The following is a 14,092-nucleotide window of genomic DNA, read 5'->3' on the forward strand; positions in this document are numbered from 1 at the left end:
CCCCCGCCTCTTCCCCCACAGTTGACAGCATGGGAGGAGCAATTCTTGGCAGTCCTGCATCCTGAGGGCCTAAGTGGAGTCATTGGAGGGCTGGACACTGGTAAGTCACCATTATTTACCTACCTCCACTGATACCTGCATGGCATGTCAGCCTTCACCCCGACTCCCTACACCACACTCCATCCCACACAGTGCACCACCCCAATGACCCCATTTAAATGTGTATCCTTGCATGCCCTACCCATTGCAAGCACCCCCCTCCCAGCTCTGCCTGCTCACCCACCAGCAATTCAAGGACAGCATGGTGAACTACCAATCCCACAATCCATCACCATACACTACCAAAGGTGGGAGGACAACACCAAACCCATAGGGAAAGGTAGAAATGCATAAAATGTGACAGACCATGATCCTAACAAATCACTTACATCCCCAAAGGTGCCCCAGCCAAAGTCAGCGGCGAGCATGTGCCACGGCAACCCAGTTCTCCACCAGAAGATGCTCTCAGTTGGCATTTCCCGAGTTGGATGAACTCCCTGGCCCATCTGGGACCACAGGTCAGTCAGCTTCCACATCCCACAGTCAGTCCACCACAGGGTCCCCCCTCTGACTCCAACACCATAGCAGCCACTTAATGTCCCCAGACTCCTGTCCCCAGGACACATTGATCAATAGTGTGCCCACCTGTATAGGGACCCGAGTTGACACCACACAGGCAAGACGGTGAAGGTCCTGGTGTAAGTGGGAGTGGGCACACCATTCAGGAGACACAGGAACAGGGGTCCAGGGACAGTGGGAGGTTAGCTGTGCGCCAGGGGGAGGCCAGACCCAGGCAACCGACTGCCAGCAGGCACTCACACATCCTGGGGGCATACCAAAAATCCCAGGACAGGATGGGACAGGTGATCACCATCTTGCAGGAGAACCAGTGGCTGCAGGGGGTACACCACCAGGAGGTCATGCATCAGTTGCAGGGCCTAAATGCCAACATGGCCTCCATTGCAGGAGTGCTGGGTGGCATGGCCAACACCATGCGGGAGAACAGAGCACACCAGCGGTCCACTTCCACCAGCCAGTCCACTCACCAGCCATCAACATCTGCTGCAGCTATTGGACAGGAGGACCTGCCACAAGACCCACAGGCCACGGGCAACCCTCCCTCTGCAGCAGGAGAACCAACCCGCAAATGTTTCCTGTGACCCAGACAGACACTAGAGACTGTTCCAAGACCACCACCAGGAAATGAGCCCCTCAAGAATGTCCCCCTTGTGTGCCACTAAGTCACCTTGTTCACTTTGGACTGTCATTGCTCCTCTTCCTATGGCCCGTGGACACTGGACCTATGCTACAAACCAACCAGGCCATTACACTGAAGTTTTTCTCAACCATACCCAACTCCATTGCACTATCCCTTCATTATTGTCCCTTCAATAAAAACCCTTGAACACAACTGGAATAATAGTGCTTTTTCAGATGGAAATGTGCAATGTAATGAACTGTATTATCCTGTGCAAATATCCTGTAATGTGTGAATCTATCCAAAAAATGTGTTTAAGCAGTCTGTAGTCATCAAATCAGTACATAGTTGTAACCACACCAACATCTGCAAAAAGGGAAGGCAAAAGTGACGGTCAACTGAAATGTAAAGACAATGATTGGCACAACACAGCTGGCACACATCACTTAACTTAAATAGAGGCATGATAAGATCTACAGTCTTAACTAAGTGTCATTGGAAGTACTGCTGTATGATATGTGTCCTGTTGTTCACATCCTCCTCCTCACTGTCTTGAGTGTCTACTGCTGCCACAGGTGCATTGTTTCCCCCCTCCTCCTGCAGGTAGGGCATGTGGCCTCTGAGGGCCAAAATTTGCAGCATGCAGCAGACCACCACAATCTGGCAGACCTTCTTAAGGGCATAGCATAGGGACCCACCTGTTAAATGGAGGCACCTGAACCTGGCTTTCAGTAGACCAAATGTGCATTCTCCAACCCTCCTGGTATGGCCATGTACCAATTTTCAGCCCCTGTTCTCGGATTCCTAACATGGGTGAACAGCCAGGACAGGTTTAGGTAGCCGGAGTCACCTGGAAGTAGTGAGGGACAGACATTACCCATGTACAATGGCATGGAGTACAACTCCAGTTGGCATACACTGACATTCATCGTATGAAGTTTCAAGCCCACCTATGAGCCACACTCTGTGCCTCTGTAGTCGTGCCATCACCCGTGGGACTCTGCTATTCCTCAATACATAGGCATCTTGCACATACCCAGGAAGCTTGGCAGTGATGTGGGAGATGTATTGATCAGAAAGTCACACCATCTGGACATTTATTGAGTGGAAACTCTTCCTATTCCTGTAGAGCTGCTAATTTGCCCTGGAGGGACCAAGACAATATCGGTCCCATCAATGGCCCCAATCACATGTGGTATGTGTCCCATGGCATAGAATCCAGCCTTCACAGTGGGCAAATCTTCACTCTTGGGGGATGAGATGTAGCTGCTCATGTGTTTGAGCAAGGCAGCCAAAACCCTTCCAAGCACAATCAAAAACATTGGCTGTGACATTCCTGTAGCCAAGCCCACTGTCACCTGGAATGAACCACTTGCCAGGAAGTGGAGAACTGAGACTACAGGGGGAATTGCTGTAGTGCTACGGATAGCAGGAATTAGATCAGGCTCCAATTGTGCACACAGCTCAGTAATTGTGGCCCTGTTCAGACGATAGGTGAGTATGATATGTTGGTCTTTACATGGATGATTGCTTCCTCCTCCTCATCCTCCGCAGTGGTTGGTATCTAAGTGAGCCAAAATTAAAATATGTGTGACTACAGGAAGTATGGTCACACAATATCACGGTACCCAGAGCATGTATGTATGTAGAGGACTGGAATTGTCTAGGTGTGCACAATCGATACCAATGACACTCATAAAGTTTTACAACATGAGTTCTAGCATTATGGAAGTGGCAACCGCTGTCCCGTATACAGGGACAGGTGGAAGTGACCCCACTCCTCCGGTGCTTGGCATCATAGCGGAAGGCGGTCTGCACGACCGTGCAATTCCTCATTGGCTAACATGGAGGCTCTATGGAGTACAGGAACCAATTATGATCAACTCCGGTGGTGATGGTGTTTAACGCCACGGACGTGAACACCATTTTCTCTGTATCACTTCACTTGATTCCTGACTCTCTACGTTTGAACATCTCCACTGCCTGTGCTGCTATGACTTGTGTCTGGAACCTGCAATGGCCCGTGCTACAGGGGAAAGGGCCCCAGCTTTCACATCCGAGGAGTTGGAGAAGCTTGTGGACGTGTATGGGCAGTTGTATGGGCCTCTAGATCAACAAGTGAGTACATCATGGGTACTTTGGATGCAACATGGCTGCATGAAGATGTATGTGTGTGCTGGGTGTGTGTTATTTGGGGGAGGGGTTGTGGCTGCATGCAATGTGTATGCAGAGGTAGGGGTCATATATGTGCTTAATGTGGATCATATGCAAAATGTAAGCCATTTGAGTAACAGAATGGAATGTTGAGTTCATGGTGTCTTTCTGTCTGCGTCTCCTCTGCAGGTCAGTGCCCATCAAAAGAAAGGGTTGTGGCATTCCATCACTAAAGACGTGCGGACCCTGGGGGTCCATAGCCGGCGGAGCACCCACTGCAGGAAACTGTGGGAGGACTTGAGACACTGGGCCCGAAGGACCGCAGAGGCCCAGCTGGGGACAGCCTCCCAATGAGGCAGGGGTGCCAACTGGATCCTGTCCCCTTAATGGCCCCCATACTGGCAGTGGCCAATCCTGAGTTGGATGGGCACTTTAGGACAGCACAGCAGCCACAAAGAGGTTAGTACAGACTGTGTGGTATTCTTTTGTTGTTGCCTGGCATGGGGTTTCGGTGCAAGGTTCTAGTCAGTGGATGCCTCAAGATGCCGATTTAGTTTTTCCTATGTGGTCTTGCTTAGCTATGTAGGGTAGTATGTGTATTTAGTTTTGGTTAGTAGCTAGCATACCTTGGCAGACAGGGCTTAGTGAGTCACAGTAGGTGTACAGATGGTAGTGTTTGGGTTCTTTACTGCTTTTGTCCCCAGGTAATGGTTTGTCCATCCATCTCTGTAGGGCAGTCAACCATAGTGAATACCACCCAGGAGCTGGCATCCCAGATGTAGCAATGCAATGCCTACATGGAGGACATAGAGATAATTTCAGGCTCTAGCCTCCTCTCTGACGGCTGCCAGTGTCCCTGGTTCTTCCGTTCCCCCACTTACCTGTTCGCAGTCTCAAAGCCCTCTCCCCCAACACATCCCACGCACAATCTGACAAGCATGCACCCAAAACAACAGACAGGACTCGCACAGACACACACAGGTACCACACTTCACAAGCACACACACAGCCAACACCCAGCTGCACATACTACAACAGCCACTGCCTCCCCTGTCTTCCCTCTCCTCGTCCTCCCTCACAGTCACATCAATACTGACACCTACATGCACTGCATCATCAGTCCCAGATCCTGCCACTTGTACAGCCTTGCCCACAGTCACCACAACAGCAGATACGCAGACATGCACCCCACACACCACATGTGCAGTCACCACCACCACCATCACAAGCTCATGCAGCACACCCACCTCACTTGCAGACACCACAACATGCATACACACATCATGTTTGTTCTCTCCCACCCTGTCTGCCCCTCCAATTACACATAAACGCTCCCACTCAGACACCCAACAGCCCTCCACCTCTTACACGCACACAGTCCATGTACCTGCACCCAAGTCCAGCACACCTACTCCTTCTACAACCACCCCCTTACCTCCACTCCCAGTCCTCCTCTCACAACCCACCCCATGGTCCTAAGAAGCTTTTCCTTTCCCACTTTTACCTCTTCTCTACCCCCTGGCCTGCCCATAAGAGAAAGATTCCTACCCCCTAGCCCAGTATCTCCAGCTCCCAGTTGACTCCTGTTCCTCCCCCTAAAACTACTCCTGCCACTAAGGGGCACAAGAGTGGCACTCCACCCCTCCACCCCAAGCCCACTCCTCCGCCCATGAACAGAATGGTAAAGACCTGCCCCCTCCCAAACCCAAACCCAATGACCCCCCTCCCAAGAAAGCTCCCCACCCCCTGAGGTGCCTACCTAACATCATCATGATACCCCTGCCAGTGGAGTGACTGGGCTGTCAGGAGTCAAGTTGGGCCTTGGACTTTTCCCTGTGGCCATTTGTTGACTAAGGACTGGCCAATGGCCCTACTGTATATTTGTACATATGTGCATATTTATTTATAATTAAGGTCGCTGTTCCCAGGTTATTACAGTGGTTGGCCCAGAGGCATGTGTCCTAGTTTCTTTGCTACTGGGTTATGTCGCAGTTGTTTTACTCTGCAGATTGTTCTGAGTGTGTGGGATGCGTGTTTGGTGTGTGTTGTGTGTGTGTGTCACTCTCCCCTCCCTCCCTTATGTGCTGGGCAGCTGTACTCACCATTGTTGTCTTCATCGGCTTTGGCGCTCCTGGACAGCCATTGTGTGTTACAGCATCGCCAGGACTTCCAGTTTGGGTTCCATGGCAGCCGCGGACTCTGTGTCCCTGGAGGTGAGTGTCTCCTTTTATGTGATGTGTTTCCGCCAGGCTTTTGGTGGCGGTGGTGCGCCCCGGAAATCCTGGCGGTCTGCTATGTCATAATATGGTGGGCAGGTCGTTGTCTTCCACCTGATTGAAGATGGCTACTGCAGCGGTCAGTGGATGGACCGCACTGTTGGTTTGGTTGGTACTACGGCTGTCTATGGGAGGGATCACCGCCATGGTCATATTTTGGCAGTCTTCACCGCCAGCCTGGCGACGGTACTACCGCCATTTATGGCGTGGCAGTCAGCTGACCGCCAATGTCATAATGAGGCCATAATTTCTTTGTTCATCAAGTAGCAAAGAGATTTCAAAGTTCACTCCAAAGGAATTTCATTTTCAAGTGCACTGAGCTGGATTCTAAATGTTAAAATAAAAGGTGCCAAATTTCTTTCACTAGTCATTAGCAGCAAAATATGTCCATTCAGGTGATGTGTACTTTGGACTTGGTACTCAGTTTCTCTTTGATATTCTGTTTACTCAACTCTCAGCATCACTGTCACTTTGACTCGACCCTTCAGTTCTTTCAGCAATAGCTGGAGGCACTTGTACAGCTGGCACTGTCAGCTCTTTAGGCCAATTGTCCCCTGGTACAGCTCTATTACTTACAGCAACTGGTCCTTCGTCAGCATCTGAGCTAGCATGAGACATCTGATTCAGTCTCAATCCTTCTGTACCATCAACTATGGTTGACTCTCTCAGAACCCAATTAAACCGTCCTGTAGTTGTAACTTTTCCAGTCCCAACAGCTTGACTAGCCTGATCCCTCTCACTCACTGTAACCAACCCATCCTGAACAGGTGCGGATTCATCTAGGGGACGTGGACATTTGTGAGTGTGACTCACGTGTACCTAGTTCGGGAGATCTGCATATGTCGCAGCAGTAGTGGTTACCAAAACCACTTGGTGAGGGCCTCTCCAACATGGTTCCAAACACATTTTTCTTACGTGCTTCTTGATCATGACCCAGTTGCCTGTACATAGGTCATGACAAAACTTTTGCTGTTGCTTCTCCAACCTGATGAGACAAAGAAAAAAACATGAGAAACAGTCTTTTGCAAGAATCCAGCATCAAGTCATCCATAATGTTCACAAGCGCATTTCCAGGCACTACTGGCAATCTCATGGTACTTCCCATGATGCTTTCCTGAAGGGACATCCCAGTCTTTCCATCTGATGTACTGTTCATACTCATCAAGGCAAGAGACAATGTGTATGGCCATTTCAGTGTTGTGGAGGCAATACTTTTGTCAATCTGGACTTCAAAGTTCCATTAATCTGTTCCACAAGTCCTGCTTCTGATTGGTACTTGCAATACAATCTTTGCTTAACTTGTAATGCCACACACTACATTTTTAGGACCTCACTGTTGAAAGGAGTTCCTCGGTCCGATTCTAAAGAAGCCAGGCTTCTGACTCAGGGTATTAAATCCCTAAGTAACAGCTTTGTTACTGTGAGATTATCATTTCTCCTAGTGGGGTAGTCTTGAACCCGGTTTTAGAAAATGCATACAATAACTAAGACATGCCTCAGTCCATTGCACACAGGTAGCTCATTGAAATCCAGTTGCATTCTGTTGAACAGTCCTCCTGAACTACCAATATGACTCTCTGCAGCAGCTGTACATTTCCCTACATTCATCTGTTCACATGTGACACATCTGTTGAACACGCCTTCTACAATCACTCTGAATCTAGGGTTATACCATGTTTGTCTGAATGTTCTGAGCATGGTATCTCAACCTTTGTGTGCTGTCCATGGGAATGTCTTGCCACAGGGGATAGCAAGCAATTTGGCAAGACTGCTCTTCCTTCTCTTGAAACCCAAACATCATCTTAATTTTTTCTTAATACATTCTGCTTTGTTGCTCCTCCTCTGAGAGTTTGTCCTGCAATTTCTTTACTTCCCCACAATTATCAACAGCAGTTATTAGGAAATTTTGACTTTTATCATCAGTTTCCTCTCTGTTCTGCTCTCCATTTCATCAAAGGTGACATCTTGAATGTCAGGTCTTGGTTTGGTGCACAATTCAGTCACATCGAGACAGTCATGCTCAACCTCATCCACGTGGTCACTTGCATTTTCAACAGGAGTTGGCAATGAGGTAGCAGGATCTGAACTATACAAAGTTTGCGATTAACATTTGGAGATGCAAGTATAACCTGCTCGTAGCGGGTCAAACATGCACTTGTTAAGTATTGGGTCTTTGTACAGGTTAAAAGAATTTCCACTGAGTGAGGAATAAAAACATTCAGGGGAGGGCCTATAATAATAACTCTGCACTGCTCGATTCTGACGTTGAGGGCAACAGTGGCCTTTAACAACCAGGCAGAGCTGATGCCTCAGGATCAAGTGTAGCGGATAATAAGCCACAGGCTTATTCGCATTTCAAAGCAGCTTTGTCAAAACTGAGGCAGCACATCCATCCTTCTCACAGCAAAATAAAGAAAAGCATTTGCTATAATCACACATTCCCAGAGCTGGGGCTCGGCATAATCTTTGTCTTAGCTCTGTGAAAGGCACGTATACAGTTCTCATCCAATGGTACCATATCAGACATATCCTTGTGTGTCAGCCCCCATAAAGGCTTGGCCTGAAAGGGAAAGGTTTGGAATCCACTGAAAAAAGTAGCCAACCATTTCCAGGAACATTTTGACTTTTTTTGTGTTGCAGGGGGATTCATTTTCATAATTGAAAGCAAAAAGGTGGCTGTGTAGAGGAGAGAGCGCACTTTCCAAAGATGAGCTATTGCTTTTTTGTAAAGTCCATGATGACGTAAGATCGATAGAGGGAGTGCTAAAAGTGGTAATGCACCCAGCCACAGAGTGCGTGAACTGTCACCCCAAAAAGGTTACAGTTGTAACAAGCAAAAAAGAAAAACCACGGCACATCATCCCGGAAAGTTGAAAAGTTCCAATTTATTCCTTGTAATGTCCTTGAATGAACCAATGGCATCTGGGCCAATCTGACATCTTGGGACCAGAATCAAACGATGACAACAGAATTCATTTTCAAATGGACAACAGCCGACACGTGTTTCGTCTGGGTAGACTTTATCAAGGTAATTACCACATGCGACGCCGTCAACAGAATTAGTGAGAAACGCGTGAAGGATTGGAGGCTTACCATGGTCCTCATTCATATTCTTCCTCAATTGTTATATCAACTTACATAACAGCAACTTTTTTCTGGCATTTTGGAACATCAAGTGAAAATCTTAACTATAGCCTTGATAAAGTCTACCCATTACTGCAACCTTCAACAACGTCTCATGATAAGTACCTCACTGCAGACAATAAATGAACCAAGTGTCTTCTACACTTGTGTGTTATCCTGGGACCTTAAGCCATGAAGGACCTATCAACAACAACAACTGCAAACATTTTTTAGCATCAAGCGCCACAATCACTTTGAGTATGATGACTCTACAAAACACTTCACAACATCACTCTTTACTGCAATCTTCAAGCCAAAGCAATGCAAGTGCAAAATCATAGAGTCATAGAGTGTAGTATAGTGGTTTAGAGTGGAGTTGTACACAGTGGAGTAGAGTGTCGGAAAGTGGAGTTGCATAGAGCAGAGTATGGTGCGGTGGCGTGGACTGGGATAAAGTGTAGTACAGTGAGGTATAGAGGAGTAGAGTATATTGGAGTGAGGTAGTGTAGAGTGGGGTAAACTGTCATAGAGTAGAGTGTCATAGACTATAGTGGCCTGGCAAGCAGTTGAGTGGAGTGGCACAGCATACAGACGAGTAAAGTGTCATAAATTGTACTGTGTTGTACTGTAGAGTGTAGTGGGATGTCATACAGTATTGGAAAGTGATACACACTACAGTACAGTAGAGTGGCCTAGAGTCTAGTTGATGTTTGCAGAATGGAGTAGAGTATAGTGTTGTGGAGTGTGGTACAGTGGATTGGCATACAGTGTTATAGAGTGCAATTCATTGAGTGGTATAGAGTGGAGTTGCATACAGTGGAGTAATAGAGTGCAATTACTATGTCAGAAAAGAGTAAAGTGAGGAGCAGTGGCATACAAAGAGTTGCACACAGTGACATGTAGTGGACTAGAGTATTGTAGAGTGTTGTACAGTAGCATACAGTATAATGCAGTTGAGTGAAGGGGTATAGACAGGAGTAAAGTGTTGGAGAGTGGCAAACAGTGTAGTAGAGTGTTGTAGAGTGGAGTTGCAGAAAGTACACTAGAGTACTCTATGCAATAGTGAAGCTGCATAGAATGGAGATTGTTGTATAGTAGCGTGGAGTGAGGTAAAGTCTTGTACAGTGGCGTACAGTTGAGTGGAGTGACATAACTTAGTGCGGAGTAAAGTACAATAGAGTCTATTGGCGTGTCCTAGAGTAGAGTGACATGGAGAGTAGTGTAGTAGTGTAGTGTAAGTAGTAAACTGTTTAAATGGGAGTGTGGTATCATATGGTAGAGTGGAGTGTTGTGTTGTATAGAAAAGTGTTGTATAGTGGGAAAGAGTGTTGTACATTGAAGTGGACAGGCATAGAGAGGAGTAGAGAGTTGGACAGTGGATTGTAGGGGGATATAGTGGAGTAGAATGTTGTAGAGTGCCATGAAGTGTGGTAGACTTTTATAGAGTGGAGTTATATAGATTGGAGGAGAGTGTTAAACAATGGGGTGGCATTGAGTGGAGTGGAATACTCTGTAATGGTGTAGAGTGGATTATCATAAAGTGGAGTAGCGTACAGTGGAATACTGCACAGAGGAGTGTAGAAGAGTGGAGTGGCATGGAATGGAATAATGTAGAGTGGCGTGGTGTACAGTCGGGTAGCACAGAATAGAGTAGGGTACAGTGGATTAGGGTAAAGTAGGGTGGCATCCACTGAAGTGGCATAGTGTAGAGTCGATGAAACTGTTATAAATTGGAGTGGTGTCTCATACAGTAGAGTGGAGTACTGTGTTGTACAGTGTTGGAAACTGTTATAGAATATAGTAGAGTGTTGTACAATAGAGTGTACAAGCATGGAGTTGAGTGTAAATTTGGACAGTGGGGTGTACGGGGATAGAGTGGAGCACAGTCTAGTAGAGTGGCACAGAGTATAGTAGAGTTTGGGAGATTGTAGTTACACATTGTGGAGGAGAGTACATTGGAGTGGCATAGAGTACAGTAGCATACAGTGGAGTGGCATATAGTGGAATAGCATAGAGTGGAGTTGCGTAGACTGGAGTGGCATACGGTGGAGTGATGTAGAGTATAACAGCATATAGTGTAGGAGCATACAGCAGCGTGGCTTAAAGTAATCACGTATAGTGTAGTAGTGTACAGTGGAGTGGCATACAGTGAAGTGGTTTAGACTAGAATGGTATATCGTCGGGTAGGGTAAAGTATAATAGCATACAGTGGAGTGGTGTACAGAGGATTGGGGTAGAGTGGAATACCATACAGTTGAGGGGCAAAGATTGAAGTTGTGTACAGTGTAATAGAGTAGAATGGAATGGCATACAGGAGAATAGCACAGAGTGGAGTACAGTGCAGTGGTGTAGAGTAGCATAGCATATAGTGGAGTAGCATAGAGCAGATTAACATAGAGTGGAGTGGCATACAGTGTAATGGTGTGGACTAGAGTAGTGTATGGTGGAGTGGGATAGAGTGAAATAGCACATAATGGAGTGGCCTAAAGTGGAGTAGTGCCCAATGAGCTATCATAGAATAGAGTGGCATAGAGAGGAGTGGTGTACACGGGAGTGGCATAGATTGGAGTAGAGTGTAGTGAAGTGGCATACAGTGGAATAGCATAGATTGGAGTGGTGTATAGTAGAGTGGCTTAGACTGGAATACCATAAAGTGGAGTAATGTACAGTGCTGTGTCATACAGTGAAATGGTTTACAATGAATGGTGCAAACTGGAGTGATGTTCATTAGGATGGGTACAGTGTAATAGCATACAGTGGAGTTGGGTCAAGGGAAGTGGCGTCCAATGGAATAGTGTAGAATGGAATGGGTTATAATGTAGTGGCATACACTGGAGTGGCATCCAGTGGAGTAGCATACAGTGAAATGGCATACAGTGAAATAGCATAGAGGGTAGTGGCATACAGTGGAATGGTGTAAAGTGGAATAGCAACTACTGGAGTAGTGTATAGCAGAGTGGCATACAGTGAAGTGGTGTACACTGAAAAGGCGTAGAATGGAGTTGAGTGGAGTTGCATGCAGTGTAGTAGCGTAGAGTAGACTGGCGTATAATGGAGTGGTGTAGGCTGGAGTGGCATGGGGTACGGTGTAATAGCATACAGTGCTGTATATGGAAGTGGGGTCCAATTGAATAGTGTAGAATGAAGTGGCGTAGAGTGGAGTGCCATACACTTGATTGTAGTAGCGTACAGTGGAGTGCCACACAGAGGAATATCGTGCAATGGAGTGTTGTAGAGTGCAGGGGCATACAGTGGAATAGATTAGAGTGGAGTGGTATACAGTAGAATTACACAGTGAAATAGCGCATAGTGAAGAAGTGTCTAATGGAGTGTCATACAGTGTAATAGCGTAGAGTAGAGTGGAGTCTTGTACATTGGAGAGGTCTAGAGTGGAGTGGCATAGAGTGGACTAGAGTATAGTGTAGTGGCTACAGTGGCATGGCATATGGATGTATATGAAATTTAGAAGCAATGTAGAATTTGGTATGCAGAGTAACTCAAAACAACAAGTTGTGCTGCCTTGCATCTCACCAGATTTACCAATCAATGCAGGGCCACGCATGGTGGCCTTGCGTTCCTTTGTAAATGAGACTTGAGTATTAAATTGCCCATGCAACACAATGAGTGACACAAGGATAGCACAATCCATTAATGCAGCTAGGCCTTCGTTATATTTGGGCCATGATATACTGTGATAATTTTGCAGTATACTGTGATACATGGCGATGACAAGCCATTAGGTAAAGGCTGTTTTTTGAGAATGAAAAGGCAGCCATACTGTTTTTCTACACTTTGGCTATGTTCAGTGTTAGGACCTCACATATAGGTAAGTAGCAGGTGCATATGTAGTACCACTTTATTTAAGTGGTAATAGGTAGAGAAATATATATTTATTTTTTTATATATTTTTAAATAAGTTTATGGCTATGTACCACTGTAGTTTCACAAAATTGTGTGAAATGTCACAAAAGCGCTGCGGTGGCAGATGTCACTAAGTTTAAAGGCCTTACAACATAGAAAACAATTACCCTGCTTAACCGCAGTATCCAAAAAGCACCATCTCTGCACTATGTGTAAAATCCTGCCAAATTTCTTGAAAATCCATTAAGCCATTTTCAAGCTATGCCAAATACACTTGTCTATGGAAAATGCATTGGTGGAAAAATGTGTTTTGAGACCGTCTTGTATCTTTGCACCCCCTTAATGTTTCACAAGAAAAGTTTACCTAATCTTAAAATGTAGGAAATGCTGTACGTCTGGAAATTTTTGTGGTGATTCGTCAAATGTGTGGAAAGTTAATAGAGAGGTAACACCTGAGGAATCCTATATTTGCGAATACAAATTATAAATATAGAGTGACAATCAGATTTAATGTGATTTCTTTCTTTTCATCTATTGTATTTGTTATTTATTTGTTTATTGGTTTATATAATCTTGTGACCATAAATGTGTCTTTTAGTTGGTCAAATTATAATTCAGAAACCCATAGTCTAGTCTAGTGGGTTTTTGGGGCTTTCTTGCTACTTTTGGTTGGGTTGTGCTACATATGAAGCACACATTGATTGAAAGCCGATTGTTGTTAAAAAATTAGGTGCATATTTGTGAGCCCCTTTGTGTCACTTTCACAACATGCAATGTGGTGCAAGAGTGATGCAAATGAAAAATGAGAATTATGAAGCCACCCAAGGCCACCTTGCATGGCCATGCGTGGTTTCATAAATCTTGAGTAATGTAATGCAGCACAAATTTCTGCATTGCGTTACTCTGTGCCAGGGAGGTTTTCCTGTGGGTGTTGCATGGGTGTTCCCAGTCAACATCCATGGATCTTGACGCATTCCCAGAACTACTAAAACAGGTAAACCAGGGAACACGTCAGAAAGATATGCTACCACAGGTGAGGCATAATGAGGAGAAATCTTTTTATTTCTCCTAGTTTTTTTCTTTTTATAGGTGTGCTATATTCTGCAGCACACATAGAAAGGGTAAAAAGCCTTCAGGAGCCCTAATATACATAGGGTGCACTTTCTCTGTCTGCGTTATGGTGCACCTTAAAACAGGTGTGCCAGGCACAAACAGAGAAAGTGCGTCCTATTACATGGTTTGCACTGCCCTAGGGCAGCAGCAAACTCGAGCTGCCCTGGGGCAGCACATTCGAGGCTAAAATGGAGCGGCTTTGAAGCAGCCACTCAGGCCCATATTTATACTTTTTGACGCAAATCAGCGCTAGGGCAGATTTGCGTCAAAAAGTTTACCGCCGGCTAACGTCATTCCAGCGCGCAAGCCAGGCACCTTATTTATGGAA

This window comes from Pleurodeles waltl, chromosome 4_2, assembly GCF_031143425.1.
Source record: "Pleurodeles waltl isolate 20211129_DDA chromosome 4_2, aPleWal1.hap1.20221129, whole genome shotgun sequence".
In the NCBI taxonomy this organism is placed as follows: Eukaryota; Metazoa; Chordata; class Amphibia; order Caudata; family Salamandridae; genus Pleurodeles; species Pleurodeles waltl.